Raw genomic sequence first — 17,092 nt, 5'->3', positions numbered from 1 at the left:
CCCTTCTGTCCACACCCCTTCTGTCCACACCACTGAACACCCCTTCTGTCCACACCACTGAACACCCCTTCTGTCCACACCCCTTCTGTCCACACCACTGAACACCCCTTCTGTCCACACCCCTTCTGTCCACACCACTGAACACCCCTTCTGTCCACACCACTGAACGCCCCTTCTGTCCACACCACAGAAACCCCTTCTGTCCACACCCTTGATGATTATAAAAAAAAATATAGATTTATATGTGGTGACACATCATCTATAATTTTATTATATACACACACTCGTGTGTGTGTGTGTTTCTGCTTCGGGTAATCTGCCATACAGCTGATGGTCGTTCTGGACTGTGAGGGACTTGAGGTGTGTGTCCTGTCAGTGGATATGTTGTGTTGTATTGTATTGTGTTGTATATTATTAAATTGTATTGTACTGCACTGTATTGTATTGTATCATATTGTATTGTGTTACTCGTTCTCATAACAAATTTCTCTTGCATGGAGATGAAAGAGCACACACCGCACTCATGTGTGGGGTATATTGGTATGTGTGTGTGTGTGTGCATGCCTGTTTTAAGTTGTTGTTTTTTTGTTGTTATTTCTTCTTCTTTTTTTTCCACATTTGGTCTTTTCCTTGTCGTCAGCACAGCCATGTGAGTTGTGCCACAATTGTCTGGAGTGGCTTTGCTCTTGTGTGAGTGCACTCCATGTGCACCTGGTGTTGTGTGACATTGCTCAGTGTGAGTGCACTTCACTCTGCTCGGTGCGCGTGTACCCCCACATGCACCGGGAGTGGCACCGCGCAGTGTGAGTGTGCCTGACAGGCACCGTTGCTTGTCTGGTGAGTGCACTTCTTTAGTCCTGGCACTGACTGTGGTCGCTGCTGAGGCATCCGTTTTATGGATTTCTCAAACAGACCGACATGACACTGTCCAATATTGTGTGTGTGTGATAAGTGCTTTTATGTGTGTGTGTGTGAGTGGGTCTGTGTGTGGTGAGTTGATGGTATGTTCCTTGGGTAATGTTATTTCCATGGATGGTGATGTGTGTGTGTTTTTTTGTGTCTGTGTGAGTGTGTATGTGTGTGTTAATCAGCATTCCATGGATGAGGAGATTCATAACCCGTCTCAGTGAAAATGGAAGAAGGGACTGTGTTCCCCTTCATCAGTGATCATCATCATTTTTATTTCTCTTCCTCTGTTCACGTCAATGGCTACAACACAACTCACACATATCTACAAGTGGGCTTTTTTACCTACATGACAGTTTTTAACTGCTTCATATAGGCAGCCATGTTCCGATTTCAGGGGTAGTAATAATGATAAAGATGAAGAACTATCACGCAACTCCCAAAATGACTCCGAGCTTTGGATGCTTTATGTAATAAATCTGCCATTAACGAAAGAGATGAATAATTGTGGGTAAAAAAAAAAAAAAAAATTCAAAAAATGAAACCGGCATGGGTAGGTGTTACAGGTTGGTTTGTTTTTTCCAGCTGGTCCAGACATGCAGGCATTCCTAGCAACAGAGACAGCTATGGGTCCTGCTTGTTAGAATTTTGTTTTGTTTTGAGTGAAGTTGGCGGCACTGATGTTCACAATGGATTTCAGCGCACGCTCATACACTAACATGTCAAATTTCCTTCACAGGATCAAAGTTAAATGTCACACCCGTTTTTTTTCTTCTTTAAAAAAAAAAAAAAATTCTTTGTTCAGGGGAGAGTGTAGGTATCAGCTGGTCAGTCTGTGGATGTTGGGATGTGATGTGAGTCTTGTCACCTTTTTTTGTTTTGTTTTTAATTTGGCATACTCACCGCTTGTGCTGTCATGCCCTGGGTTGAAGGCTGGTCTGGAAGGGGATCTGTTCCTTGTTGTCAGCAGTGACAGCTGATGCCATGACACAGCTGTGGTCGGTCAAACAGGATGACCCATCTACTTTTACTAAATAGCATCCATAGAAATTCATTGAGGACAGAACAGAACGCATCAGAAGTTAGAGAGAGAAAAAATCTTGAAAGCAAATGAGACTGATGGATTGAATCTGGTTGTGGGCAATTTGTTTGTTTGCTCTAAGCGTGTGTATTTGTGTGTGTGTGTGTGCTTTTTCTTTCTGACTTTGTGTGGGTGTGGTCGAGGGGAGAGGGTGGGGAGGTGGACGGGGAAGGAGGGCGTGTCGTGAAGACAATCTTCCTTTGGTCACACAAAGTTGTTCTGTGTGTCCATGCGGTGGGTATGCTTGTGATCCGATGGTCACTTCACCTCGTGATGGATGTCTGTTCAGTCATCAGACTTGTCATTTAAAAGGCGGAACAGACGACGAAAACTGATGAAGAAAAAAATGTGTGTGCGTGTGTGGGTGGGAATAATTATTTATGATTACCGTTTCACAAGTACATCGAAGCGTTTGCATTTTTAACAAGTCACTTTTTTTTTTAATGCATTTAGAGTTGTTTGTGTCAAAGATTTGTTGTTTGTTTTTTTGCCCAGTATTACGTGGAAATTATGGTTTACAATCTCTGTGCTCTTATGTCCTTTTTTTAAAGACATCATTTGAGAGTTTAGATCTTTGTCCAGTCTGGTTCATGTACGTGCTTTACTTCGGTTCATGCTTTAGTTTATGTACCTGCTTTACTTGAATTCATATACCTGCTTTACTTAAGTTCATGTACCTGCTTTACTTAAGTTCAGGTACCTGCTTTACTTGGGTTCATGTGCCTGCTTTACTTAGCGTTCATATCACAGAGGAGGGTGACAAGTTTTGCTTGTTATGCCAACACACTTTTAAACAAAACAAAAAAGCTTTATCAGTGTTGATTATGTTCCTGCTGTTCTGGGGGGGGGAAAAAAAAAATCATGGATAGAGGCTCTGTATCACCATCCCATCAGCAATCTGTTTTCGAATGATTGCTTCTTTTTCTTTGGAATTTCTGTTCTTGTTGAGCGCTTGTTGAAAAATGTTGAGGTTGTGCTCGGTGAAACAGTTCCACTTGTTTGGGGGGGTTTCTTCGTTCGCACCCCCGTCACCTCCCTTCTGGTTCGTTGCTTGCATAGTTGCTTCTCTTTTGGTCTCCCACACACATGTACAGACCCACAAAACCACTCGCGTTAAATTCCACAATGGTTTGCAGTCGCTCTGTCTGTGGCGTCAGATTGGTTTGTAATTTCACTTAGTTGGCCTGTGGACGTTTGTGGTCGTGTCCATGTTTACAGCAGTGTGTTCCTGTGAAAGGGGGGATTATCCTGAAAGAGAAAAGGCGGGAGTGTGGATTGTTTTGGGCGTTTGTTTTTTTTTTTATGTGGATATAGGTTGAACAGTGTTTGTGCTGCTACAGTGATTGCTCTGGTGGATTTCTTACACTGTGTGTGTGTGTGCTTGTGGACCTTTGTTTGTATGCTCAGGTTCAGTTTTGCGTTTCCAGAGTGAAAATCAGTGTATGATATTTGTTGTAATTTTTAACAGAGATCATAATTAACTAGTTTTAGTAATTTATTTGCAGGCATAATTGCATTTTGGGGCTTGTGAATGTGTCAACTTTGAAAATTTTAAGCGCGTTTTCAGATTGAAGTGATGCAGGCACATTTTGTGTGTAAGCGAGTGGAATGACTGCACCATTTTTAGCATAATGTTGGACTGATGACATGTACATGTTTTTATCACTTTTGACAGAGTGATGCATTTGAAGTACCGCTATTCTCTGGACAGCGTGGGGCTTTTTGGTTCTGCTTTCTGTGCAGTGTGTGTGGCGTGTCTTACGTCTTACCACAGGTTTTACCACTGGTTTTACGGCCTCAAACCCTTTTTCTTCACCGTCTGCTGCTGCTGCTTTCTGTGTGAGCATATGTGTGAGTGTGTGATGGAAAGGGGTGTGTGTTAAGTCACCAATGGAAGAGTGTATTTGTGTGTGTTGGATACAAGTAGACGGCATTTTCCAATTATTCCATCAGTTCTTGTGCAATACATTCATCTCTCTCTCTCTGTGAAGGACTTTTTTTTTCACTTGTCCTGTGTCATTTTTTGTTCATGGACTGTCTCTGTCACTCTTTTTCCTTTCTGTTATAAAATCGGTTTTTTCCTTGGATTTTTTTTTCTTGTTTTTTGTTTTGTTTTGTTGTTTCCATTTTCTTCTACCTTACCATTTGCATCCTGTGTTAGGCTGATTTACCTCGCATCTTCATGATTACTGGCACTCGCACAGATTATCGACTTGTGAAAAACTTGATTGAACTATATATATATAGTTCAATGTATATATGTGTATATATATATATATCACTCTTTTATCATCATTTTTGTGTGTGTGTGTGTACTGTCATTGATTTGTGTCTGTGTACGAGTGATGCATTGCAGAATGTATGGCAACATTACTGTGTCAAAAAGTTAGGAACACGATGAAGCTCTGATGCTGTGTCTAGTCCTGGGTAACAGCATTGGGGGGTCAGCTCTGTGTGCATTCCTTCGGAAGTCTGAATATGAAGTCATGCTTGATTCCTTGCCTGGGTGGGCAAGATACGGTTGCAAGTGATTTGTTATCCTGTCCACTTGTGTGCATGAGAGAGACACAGAGAGAGAGAGACAGAGAGTACAACCCCAAAGCAAAAAGAAAAGAAAAAAAAAAGAAAGTTTTGTCAGTCCAACCACAAGGTCATTCTCTGCACATGGTATGCAGATATGTTTGTCATTCATAGTGTACTTTTTTTTTCTTTTTTTTTTTTAACCCATGATGTGTTAATAGTCTTTTTTCCTCCCCCCCCCCCTCAGTTTATATAATTTTTTTTGTTACTGTATATGTGTTGCAATGAAATTGTTGAAAGCTTGATTGCACCCCTTCCCTCTAGCCCCCCGTTTGGCTCTGGACTGTTCTGTTGCATTTCAAGAGGGGTTTCTGCTTCATCTGTCGTACTTGAAGTGGATTGGATTTGATTTTTACCAGTATGACACTGTTGTGCACCATTATCTGTGTGGCACACACAAAGAGGTTTGAAGGAACCTTATGTTGATTGGCCATGTCCAAGTCTCATAATCTGATCAAGGTGGTTGGTTTCTGATTTTGTTTATCATTGCTTGAATTGTATGTACAGGAAAATATTAATGAAACAAAAAAAAACATCTGCATCATCTAAAAAAAAAAAAAAAAAAAAAAAAAATCTGAGAGTAAAATCCTTTTCTGTGCATGCATACACTGGGATGTTTTAACATTTTTCTAGTGTAACATGCTAGAAATGCTGTCAGCTGTGTTAAGAGACCCACCATGGGGGTGCTGCCATACAGATAATTTGTTCGCGGTGTTGTGTGTGCATCAGTTTGTCACACCAAATTTAATTTCTTTGGCTGAAACGGCTCTCCCACGGAGACGGCACATAACCAGAATGCCTGCATGTAGATATTTTTTTTAAGTTTTTGTTTGCAATTTGAAATCACATTTGTTATCAAACTGGAATTTTCCATCATCATTATGTGTTTGCGTATCAGTGGATTTTTTCCCTTTCCTGTACTGTATTTGTTCAACATATCAAAATAGATGTGTCACAGAAGTTGGCCAGAAACAGCATGCCTTTTTTTTCTTTTCTTTTTTCTCCAAGCCATAAATTGCATCCAGCACACATGTCCTTCAGTTGTATTCTCCAACCACTCTCCCTTATTGTAGTGTCTTTAGGGTCAGGGTTTCTCCTTTATTGTAGCGTCTTTAGGGTCAGGGTTTCTCCTTTATTGTAGTGTCTTTAGGGTCAGGGTTTCTCCTTTATTGTAGCGCCTTTAGGGTCAGGGTTTCTCCTTTATTGTAGCGCCTTTAGGGTCAGGGTTTCTCCTTTATTGTAGCGTCTTTAGGGTCAGGGTTTCTCCTTTATTGTAGGGTCTTTAGGGTCAGGGCTTCTCCTTTATTGTAGGGTCTTTAGGGTCAGGGCTTCTCCTTTATTGTAGTGTCAGGGTTTCTCCTTTATTGTAGTGTCTGTAGGATCAGGGTTTTCTCCTTTACTATAGTGTCTGTAGGGTCAGGGTTTCTCCTTTATTGTAGTGTCTTTAGGGTAAGGTTTTCTCCTTTATTGTAGGGTAAGGGTTTCTCCTTTATTGTAGGGTCAGGGTTTCTCCTTTATTATAGTGTCTGTAGGGTCAGGGTTTCTCCTTTATTGTAGCGTCTTTAGGGTCAGGGTTTCTCCTTTATTGTAGGGTCTTTAGGGTCAGGGTTTCTCCTTTATTGTAGTGTCTGTAGGGTCAGGGCTTCTCCTTTATTGTAGTGTCAGGGTTTCTCCTTTATTGTAGTGTCTGTAGGATCAGGGTTTTCTCCTTTACTATAGTGTCTGTAGGGTAAGGGTTTCTCCTTTATTGTAGGGTCAGGGTTTCTCCTTTATTATAGTGTCTGTAGGGTCAGGGTTTCTCCTTTATTGTAGGGTCAGGGTTTCTCCTTTCTTGTAGTGTCTTTAGGGTCAGGTTTTCTCCTTTATTGTAGTGTCTGTAGGGTCAGGGTTTCTCCTTTATTGTAGTGTCTTTAGGGTCAGGGTTTCTCCTTTATTGTAGTGTCTGTAGGGTCAGGGTTTCTCCTTTATTGTAGTGTCTTTAGGGTAAGGTTTTCTCCTTTATTGTAGGGTAAGGGTTTCTCCTTTATTATAGTGTCTGTAGGGTCAGGGTTTCTCCTTTCTTGTAGTGTCTTTAGGGTCAGGTTTTCTCCTTTATTGTAGTGTCTGTAGGGTCAGGGCTTCTCCTGTATTGCAGTGTCTTTAGGGTCAGGGCGTCTCCTGTATTGCAGTGCCTTTAGGGTCAGGGTGTCTCCTGTATTGTAGTGTCTTTAGGGTCAGGGCTTCTCCTGTATTGCAGTGTCTTTAGGGTCAGGGCTTCTCCTGTATTGCAGTGTCTTTAGGGTCAGGGGTTCTCCTGTATTGTAGTGTCTTTGGGGTCAGGGTTGTCTCCTGTATTGTAGTGTCTTTGGGGTTAGGGTTGTCTCCTGTATTGTAGTGTCTTTAGGGTCGGGGTGTCTCCTGTATTGTAGTGTCTTTAGGGTCGGGGTGTCTCCTGTATTGTAGTGTCTTTAGGGTCGGGGCGTCTCCTGTATTGTAGTGTCTTTAGGGTCAGGGGTTCTCCTTTATTGTAGTGTCTTTAGGGTCAGGGTGTCTCCTGTATTGTAGTGTCTTTAGGGTCAGGGTTTCTTCTTTATTCTACTGTCTTTAGGGTCAGGGTTTCTTCTTTATTCTACTGTCTTTAGGGTCAGGGTTTCTTCTTTATTCTACTGTCTTTAGGGTCAGGGTTTCTCCTTTATTGTAGTGTCTTTAGGGTCAGGGTTTCTCCTTTATTGCAGTGTCTTTAGGGTCAGGGTTTCTCCTTTATTGTAGTGTCTTTAGGGTCAAGGGTTTCTCCTTTATTGTAGTGTCTGTAGGGTCAGGGTTTCCTCCTTTACTGTATTGTCTGTAGGGTCAGGGTTTGTACTTTATTGCAGTGTCTCTAGGGTCAGGGTTTGTACTTTATTGCAGTGTCTCTAGGGTCAGGGTTTCCTCCTTTACTGTAGTGTCTGTAGGGTCAGGGTTTGTGCTTTATTGCAGTGTCTCTAGGGTCAGGGTTTGTACTTTATTGTAGTGTCTTTAGGGTCAGGGTTTCTCCTTTAGTGCAGTGTGTTTAGGGTCAGGGCTTCTCCTTTATTGTAGTGTTTTTAGGGTCAGGGTTTCTCCTTTTGTTGTAGTGTCATTAGGGTCAGGGGTTCTCCGTCATTGTAGCGTCTGTAGGGTCAGTGTTTCTCCTTTATTGTAGCGTCTTTAGGGTCAGGGGTTCTCCTGTATTGTAGCGTCTTTGGGGTCAGGGTTGTCTCCTGTAGTGTAGTGTCTTTGGGGTTAGGGTTGTCTCCTGTATTGTAGTGTCTTTAGGGTCGGGGTGTCTCCTGTATTGTAGTGTCTTTAGGGTTCGGGGTGTCTCCTGTATTGTAGTGTCTTTAGGGTCAGGGCGTCTCCTGTATTGCAGTGTCTTTAGGGTCAGGGCGTCTCCTGTATTGCAGGGTCTTTAGGGTCAGGGCGTCTCCTGTATTGCAGGGTCTTTAGGGTCAGGGCGTCTCCTGTATTGCAGGGTCTTTAGGGTCAGGGTTCTCCCTTATTGCAGGGTCTTTAGGGTCAGGGCGTCTCCTGTATTGCAGTGTCTTTAGGGTCAGGGCTTCTCCTGTATTGTAGTGTCTTTAGGGTCAGGGTTTTCTCCTTTATTGTAGTGTCTTTAGGGTCAGGGCTTCTCCTGTATTGTAGTGTCTTTAGGGTCAGGGTGTCTCCCTTATTGTAGTGTCTTTAGGGTTTCTCCTTTATTGCGTCGTCTTTAGGGTCAGGGTGTCTCCTTTATTGTAGTGTCTGTAGGGTCAGGGTTTCCTCCTTTACTGCAGTGTCTCTAGGGTCAGGGTTTGTACTTTATTGCAGTGTCTCTAGGGTCAGGGTTTCTCCTTTATTGTAGTGTCTTTAGGGTCAGGGCTTCTCCTTTGTTGTAGCGTTTTTAGGGTCAGGGCTTCTCCGTCATTGTAGCGTCTTTAGGGTCAGGGGTTCTCCGTCATTGTAGCGTCCGTAGGGTCAGTGTTTCTCCGTCATTGTAGCGTCTTTAGGGTCAGGGGTTCTCCTGTATTGTAGTGTCTTTAGGGTCAGGGGTTCTCCTGTATTGTAGTGTCTTTGGGGTTAGGGTTGTCTCCTGTATTGTAGTGTCTTTAGGGTCAGGGTGTCTCCTGTATTGTAGTGTCTTTAGGGTCAGGGTTTCTTCTTTGCTGTAGTGTCTTTAGGGTCAAGGGTTTCTCCTTTATTGTAGTGTCTTTAGGGTCAGGGGTTCTCCTGTATTGTAGTGTCTTTAGGGTCAGGGGTTCTCCTGTATTGTAGTGTCTTTAGGGTCAGGGTGTCTCCTGTATTGTAGTGTCTTTAGGGTCAGGGCGTTCCCTTGTATTGTAGTGTCTTTAGGGTCAAGGGTGTCTCCTGTATTGTAGTGTCTTTAGGGTCAGGGCGTTCCCTTGTATTGTAGTGTCTTTAGGGTCAGGGCGTCTCCTGTATTGTAGTGTCTTTAGGGTCAGGGCGTTCCCTTGTATTGTAGTGTCTTTAGGGTCAAGGGTGTCTCCTGTATTGTAGTGTCTTTAGGGTCAAGGGTTTCTCCTTTGTTGTAGTGTCTTTAGGGTCAAGGGTTTCTCCTTTATTGTAGTGTCTGTAGGGTCAAGGGTTTCCGCCTTTACTGCAGTGTCTGTAGGGTCAGGGTTTCCGCCTTTATTGCAGTGTCTGTAGGGTCAGGGGTTCTCCTGTATTGTAGTGTCTTTAGGGTCAGGGCGTCTCCTGTATTGTAGTGTCTTTGGGGTTAGGGTTGTCTCCTGTATTGTAGTGTCTTTGGGGTCAGGGTTGTCTCCTGTATTGCAGTGTCTTTAGGGTCAGGGCTTCTCCTGTATTGTAGTGTCTTTAGGGTCAGGGCTTTCCCTTGTATTGTAGTGTCTTTAGGGTCAGGGCGTCTCCTGTCATTCTCTGTCATTGTAGCGTCTTTAGGGTCAGGGGTTCTCCGTCATTGTAGGGTCAGTGTTTCTCCTTTATTGTAGCGTCTGTAGGGTCAGTGCGTCTCCTGTATTGTAGTGTCTTTAGGGTCAGGGCGTCTCCTGTCATTGTAGCGTCTTTAGGGTCAGGGGTTCTCCGTCATTGTAGCGTCTTTAGGGTCAGGGCGTCTCCTTTATTGTAGTGTCTTTAGGGTCAGGGTTTCTCCTGTATTGCAGTGTCTTTAGGGTCAGGGCTTCTCCTGTATTGTAGTGTCTTTAGGGTCAGGGCTTTCCCTTGTATTGTAGTGTCTTTAGGGTCCCTTGTATTGTAGTGTCTTTAGGGTCAGGGCTTTCCCTTGTATTGTAGTGTCTTTAGGGTCAGGGGTTCTCCTGTATTGTAGTGTCTTTAGGGTCAGGGCTTTCCCTTGTATTGTAGTGTCTTTAGGGTCAGGGCGTCTCCTGTCATTCTCTGTCATTAGGGTCAGTGTTTCTCCTTTATTGTAGCGTCTGTAGGGTCAGTGCGTCTCCTGTATTGTAGTGTCTTTAGGGTCAGGGCGTCTCCTTTATTGCAGTGTCTTTAGGGTCAGGGTTTCTCCTGTATTGCAGTGTCTTTAGGGTCAGGGCTTTCCCTTGTATTGCAGTGTCTTTAGGGTCAGGGCTTTCCCTTGTAGTGTCTTTAGGGTCCCTTGTATTGTGTCTTTTGGGTCAGGGCTTTCCCTTGTATTGTAGTGTCTTTAGGGTCAGGGGTTCTCCTGTATTGTAGTGTCTTTGGGGTCAGGGGTTCTCCTGTATTGTAGTGTCTTTGGGGTCAGGGTCGTCTCCTGTATTGTAGTGTCTTTAGGGTCAGGGGTTCTCCTTTATTGTAGTGTCTTTAGGGTCAGGGGTTCTCCTTTATTGTAGTGTCTTTAGGGTCAGGGTGTCTCTTGTATTGTAGTGTCTTTAGGGTCAGGGTTTCTTCTTCTTTGCTGTAGTGTCTTTAGGGTCAGGGTTTCTTCTTTATTCTACTGTCTTTAGGGTCAGGGCTTCTTTATTCTACTGTCTTTAGGGTCAGGGCTTCTTTATTCTACTGTCTTTAGGGTCAGGGCTTCTCCTTTATTGCAGTGTCTTTAGGGTCAAGGGTTTCTCCTTTATTGTAGTGTCATTAGGGTCAGGGGTTCTCTCCGTCATTGTAGGGTCAGGGGTTCTCCGTCATTGTAGCGTCTGTAGGGTCAGTGTTTCTCCTTTATTGTAGCGTCTTTAGGGTCGGGGCGTCTCCTGTATTGTAGCGTCTTCAGGGTCGGGGCGTCTCCTGTATTGTAGCGTCTTTAGGGTCAGGGCGTCTCCTGTATTGTAGCGTCTTTAGGGTCAGGGTTTCTCCTTTATTGCAGTGTCTTTAGGGTCAGGGTTTCCTCCTTTACTGTATTGTCTGTCGGGTCAGGGTTTGTACTTTATTGCAGTGTCTGTCTGCAGGGTCAGGGTTTGTACTTTATTGCAGTGTCATTAGGGTCAGGGGTTCTCCTTTTGTTGTAGTGTCATTAGGGTCAGGGGTTCTCCGTCATTGTAGCGTCTTTGGGGTCAGGGTTTCTTCTTTGCTCTACTGTCTTTAGGGTCAAGGGTTTCCTCCTTTAGTGCAGTGTCTTTAGGGTCAAGGGTTTCCTCCTTTAGTGCAGTGTCTCTAGGGTCAAGGGTTTCCTCCTTTAGTGCAGTGTCTCTAGGGTCAGGGTTGTCTCTTGTATTGTAGTGTCTCTAGGGTCAGGGTTGTCTCTTGTATTGTCGTGTCTCTAGGGTCAGGGTTGTCTCCTCTATTGTCGTGTCTTTAGGGTCAGGGCGTCTCCTGTATTGTCGTGTCTTTAGGGTCAGGGCGTCTCCTGTATTGTCGTGTCTTTAGGGTCAGGGCGTCTCCTGTATCGTGTCTTTAGGGTCAGGGCGTCTCCTGTATTGTGTCTTTAGGGTCAGGGCTTCTTTTGTTGTAGAGTCTTTAGGGTCAGGGCTTCTCCTTTATTGTAGCGTCTGTAGGGTCAGGGTTTCTCCTTTATTGTAGCGTCTTTAGGGTCAGGGCTTCTCCTTTATTGTAGCGTCTTTAGGGTCAGGGTTTCTCCTTTATTGTAGCGTCTGTAGGGTCAGGGTTTCTCCGTCATTGTAGCGTCTGTAGGGTCAGGGTTTCTCCGTCATTGTAGCGTCTTTAGGGTCAGGGCGTCTCCTGTATTGTAGCGTCTTTAGGGTCAGGGCGTCTCCTGTATTGTAGGGTCAGGGTTTTCTCCTTTATTGCGTCGTCTTTAGGGCAAGCCCTTCCCATTTAGTTTAGATCTTCAGCTCTAGGTTTTCTCCGTGAATGTATTGTCTCAGGGTTTGGTTTTTGTCCCTTTTATTGGGCCATCTGTAGGCCAAGGCTTTCTCCATCGTACTGTCTTTAGGGTAAGCTTTTCTCCTTTATTGTACCCATCTGTAGGGCAAGGTTTTCCGATTTATTGTATCTTTAGCACTAGGTTTTCCTGTATTGTGTTTTTAAGGCAAGGTTTTCTCCTTTAATGTACTATCTTTAGGGCAAGGTTTTCTCATGCTTAGTACTACACCCTGCCCAGGTTTGCAATACACTGCAGAGAATTTCTGGAAACAAACGATGTGCTTCGTATCAAATCCCCGATTGAACTTTATCCACCTCCCAGCCTTCTAACAATTCTATATTGTGTTTCGTTGATAATGTATTGTTATTACTATGGACTGTCTGGTTAATGTGGTGACTGTTTGAAATCTGAGTTGTCGTTTTTGTGTTGATGAATTCAGTGATATACAAAAGGACCACCCTCTGAATGAGAGGATTTAGTATGGAAAAAGACTGAATGGTGGCAGTGTGGTGGTGGTGGTTGGTTTTGTTGTTTTTATTTTTAATTGTGAGGAAATGGTGTTTTTTTCTTTTAAAAAGAAAAAAACACCACCAAAAATTGCAGAAATACCTTACATTCACCAATCCATGTTGTGTAATTGTAACTTTTGAGCATCACGTGTAATACATATTCTTCATCATCATCATCATGCTTTTGTATGCATACATTTGCACTTGATCTGTCTCCCTTCCATCTGCTACTCCTCCCTCTCTCACACACACACACACACTCTTTCAATCTACTGCATGCATACACACCATTCTTTTATTCAAAACCTGTTTTCACTAATCTTTTGACATATCTCTCTCTCTCCCTAAATGAAATACAGCCTCTGCAGTTTGCATCATTGCGTATTGAAACGTGCAGCCCGCTGATCTATTTTGGAGAATTTATCAGTTTCGTTTTGTTCATGAATACAAGTTGTGTGTGGTATGTGACCCCTAGCCCCCTCTCTCTCTCTCTCTCTTAGAGGTTAGCAGTATCACTGTGTAGTGTTGGATTTAGTTGCACGATGAAGCCCCCAACCCCTTCTCTCGTTTTGGAAGGCATGAATGGGATGTTTCTTGTTTGCTCATGTGTGCATGTTACAGTGTTGCTCATGAGTGGTTTAATTTGGTTCCATTTGAAGAAAAAAAAAATAAAACAAAAGGACACACCATGTTTCGTGTGTGTGCACGCGTGCGTGTGCGTGCACACTGTCAGTTTAGCGGCATTGGAAAGTCACAAGCAAGCGATCCTTGTGTTGTTCTTTTGCCGGTCTCATTGGGCTTGCTTGTTCTCTCTCTTTTTTCCTCCTGGTTTGAACGAATCATAAATTAGTCTTGCCTTGATGATTTAACTGAATTAAGATTTGGGGGGAAAAAGAAGAAAAAAGTCGTCAACTTGCACATGTATTTCATCCTAAAAGGAAACATTGTTTCTGATCACAGCCATATCACAGTTGGAATAAGTATATAATCAACATGAAATATGTCCAGCTGATCATTTGTTACTCTGAAACCTGAAAACATGCATACACCTACCCACAACATCCACACCCACTAAAAAACAAAAAAACAAAAAAAAACCCTATATTCATTGGCATAAACAATATTTGAAACAGTACCTCTAACAATTTGGTCTCAAACAATTGACAGGAAAATGTTTAGAAAAAGAGGGAGGAAGGTGGGGCATGGGAAATAAAGCATTCTTTTGAAAAAGGGCATATTTAAAGCATGCCCCCCCCCAACCCCTCCTCAAGTTGCAGTCCAAAACCTTTTTTTTTTTTTTTAAGTGAGGACAGCCGTTAATGGCCATGGTGGTTGTGAATTCATGTTCACTGTGTCAACAAGGGCTCTGCATGTGAAGGTGTGGCCCAACCCCTCTTCTTCAGACATTTAACCTTCTGGGGGGATTTCTCCAACAGGTCAGGTATACCACCATTCACACCTGGGTGGAGCGAGGATAATCAGAATGAAGTGCTGTTCCCAAGGGCAGTACACTGTGCTGAGAAGGAACCCGGAACGCTGATCACTGGTGAACACCCGATCAGAAATCAAAATGAAGTGCTGTTCACAAGGACAGTACACTGTGCTGAGAAGGAACACAGAACACTGATCACTGGTTAACACCCGATCAGAAATCAAACGCCTGACCGATTCAGCAATGGCACTTCTCAGAACAAATGACCGACAATAAAAAATCAATGCCAAACAAGAAAAAGTGACCACAGCAAACTCCTTTTTGTTAAAAGATATAATCAGTCTAGAACAAATCAAGCAACAAACCCCCGCCCCCAGCACCCCCCCCCCCCCCCCCCAAAAAAAAAGAAAGAAAATGATTCAGTCAAAACGTGAACGCTGAAATATACACGAATGGAAATCAAATATGGCATCAATCAGCTGGAATGTATCACACCATCAAAAAGCCAAAAGGTAATCTATCTATATTCAATGAAACGTCAAAAATTCAAAACAAAGCAAAAAGGTATGATGATAATGATGATAAATATCACAGCTGTCATTATGATGCTTTGCAATGATGTATGTGTGTCACACACACACACAATCTTTGTATGGATCGTTAGATGTGTGAGAATCTGTAAAATGTTCAGGGAACAATTTTTCTTGTAAATGTAACAGATATTAATTTTCTGAGAACTGGGAAGCAAATTGCAATTCGAAAATTATGGCAGATCAAGACACATTTAAGCACACAGTTCTACAATAATATTATGCACCTCCATTTGTACAGAAAACAAAGCCTTAACACGGGACTCCATTTGTACACGGGACTCCATTTGTACAGAAAACAAAGCCCTAACACATGACTCCATTTGTACAGAAAACAAAGCCCTAACAGGACTCCATTTGTACAGAAAACAAAGCCCTAACACAGGACTCCATTTGTACAGAAAACAAAGCCCTAACACAGGACTCCATTTGTACAGAAAACAAAGCCCTTACAGGACTCCATTTGTACAGAAAACAAAGCCCTAACAGGACTCCATTTGTACAGAAAACAAAGCCTTAACACAGGGCTCCATTTGTACAGAAAACAAAGCCCTAACAGGACTCCATTTGTACAGAAAACAAAGCCCTAACACAGGACTCCATTTGTACAGAAAACAAAGCCCTGACACACCACACACAACTGAAAATCAACACAAACCTTGGGGCCTCAGTACATCTGAAAATATTTCACAGTTAACAGCTCCAATCAGAATTCGATAGAGAGTGGTGCATCTTTGATGGCCTGACTGACTGAATGTAGATATCAAAGATAGACAGAAAAAAATGTGGTAAGAGATAACTTGCTGAGAAGCTTTGCAACCACGTACAGGTGTGAAATCACAGTTCAGAGATAAAAGTTTGGATTAAACTTCTCTTGAAAAAGAAAGTTTGAGACTTCACTTACCATCCTTAATCAGTTAATGAATAAATCAACGAACAATGTATGAAAAGAAAGAAAATGTTTCAATCAAAAAGTGAAAGGTGAAATATACCATGTTTGGAAATCAAATATGGCGTCAGGGGTGTGGTGTTGGCGTGCCGAGGCTGCTTTAGACCTTCTTCTATCCTTGTGTTGTCCAAAACAGACCTATTTTTACCTTTTATCTTACGTCTCTGCGCACACAGGTCAACAATAGTCAATTGGAAGCCTGACGTTTGTGAAGGGAAGCAAACCCAACGCTTTCCACACGTTTATAACAAAGAGTGCCTTCCCTTGCTCCCGCGAAGCCACTGTTGTGTGCTACTTCTCTGGGCTATACCGTGGCTGTGGATTTCACTCCATTTTGATAACCGCCCACAGACTGGCTTGTGTATGTGGTGACAAGCTTCCATCATCACTGGCTGTACCCATGTGAGGCAGGCCTAAAGTGGATTACCAACAACTGAAATAAACAGAATGTAGTTTTAAAAAACGAAATAACTCTAGTAAACTGTGTCGCCAATACTCATGAAAAAATGATATGCTGTAAACGCAAAGTGCAAGCCAAAACACAACACTATTGAATAACGTGCCACCATCCCTTCTCTCAAAATGCATAGAAAGAATAAATTTTAAGGAAAAACAAATATTGATGATAACTTTATCACAGCTGAACGCTTGGTCGAGTTTCTCAGTCTTACTGAACTGTGAATCCAAAGGGGTTAAGAAATATTATAAATAAATCGCCACATAATCGCTTGGTGTGTAGTATTCAGCTACAAAGCCTGGAACTGCGACAAATCTACATCCACCCATTGGAGCAACCAGCATTTGCATACATGACCTCAGTCCTGAACAGGTCCACTGAAGCAGACTTTGAAGATTAAATCTGGTTCAGATGCCCAACCCATAATCGATTCAGCCACTGTCGAGGGTCTTTCACCTCAAACCAGAGTGTACAGGACCCAAAGTAACAAAGATGTGTGTGTGTGTGTGTGATCCATCTCCCCGAAGCGCACAGCCCTTGGTCTGACTAAAACGAAATGGAACAAGAGAGTACTTGGAGAGAAGGACTGAGAGACCAGTCCATCAGTTACTTCTATCCCATTCGGATAAGAGCAACATAATTATGGTGGTGTGTGTGTGTGCGCGCGCGTATGTGATGCGTTTGCACGCGCGAGGCCTCTGTGTGTGTGTGTGTGTGTGTGTGTGTGTGTGTGTGTGTGTGTGTGATTAACATTGCAAGCGTTGCTACAGACATCAGTGCGTTCATGCTTGTGTGTGTGAATGTGTTTGATTTCGCAGACAGGAAGTATATACAGTACTGATGCATACGCGCATCTGGCTTCGATGACACGTAACTGAATCCCCCAAACCTTGTGCAACACTCCACACAAAAACCTGATTTTCAGTAACCTATTTTAGAGATTTGCTTTCTTTCTTAAAAACAACTTAATGTACTGCAGCTACATGAATGCGTAAATTGCATAAGTTCGGCCCTTTTTTTAATACCATTATAAAACGATTTTTTGTAGATCTAATCAAAAGATGCATTCCTAAAATGTTGCACTTGTATGTGCTATACAGTCTCCGCAATACTGGATCCGCATATCACAAACATCCAAACTATAAACAGCTACACATTTGTATCTGTCGAACTTAAGGTAGTCCCATCTTTCCCACGGTTTACTCATCAGATACTTCATTAAAAAACACACCAAAAAACCAGTAAACTTTGAATTGCCCAGTGAAAGAATCCGGTTGTGACAGACTTTTCAAGTCAGGCAAGATGGTGTAGGAAGAAGGGTCATCGATTACTGAGAATTTTCACTGAGCATGTTCTTTCTAGTTAATTCAGTACCCTCTCTAAAAAT

Source organism: Babylonia areolata, chromosome 26 (assembly GCF_041734735.1).
Source record: "Babylonia areolata isolate BAREFJ2019XMU chromosome 26, ASM4173473v1, whole genome shotgun sequence".
Taxonomy (NCBI): domain Eukaryota; kingdom Metazoa; phylum Mollusca; class Gastropoda; order Neogastropoda; family Buccinidae; genus Babylonia; species Babylonia areolata.
The sequence above is the reverse complement of the archived record's forward strand: the minus strand, read 5'-3'. Positions refer to the sequence as shown.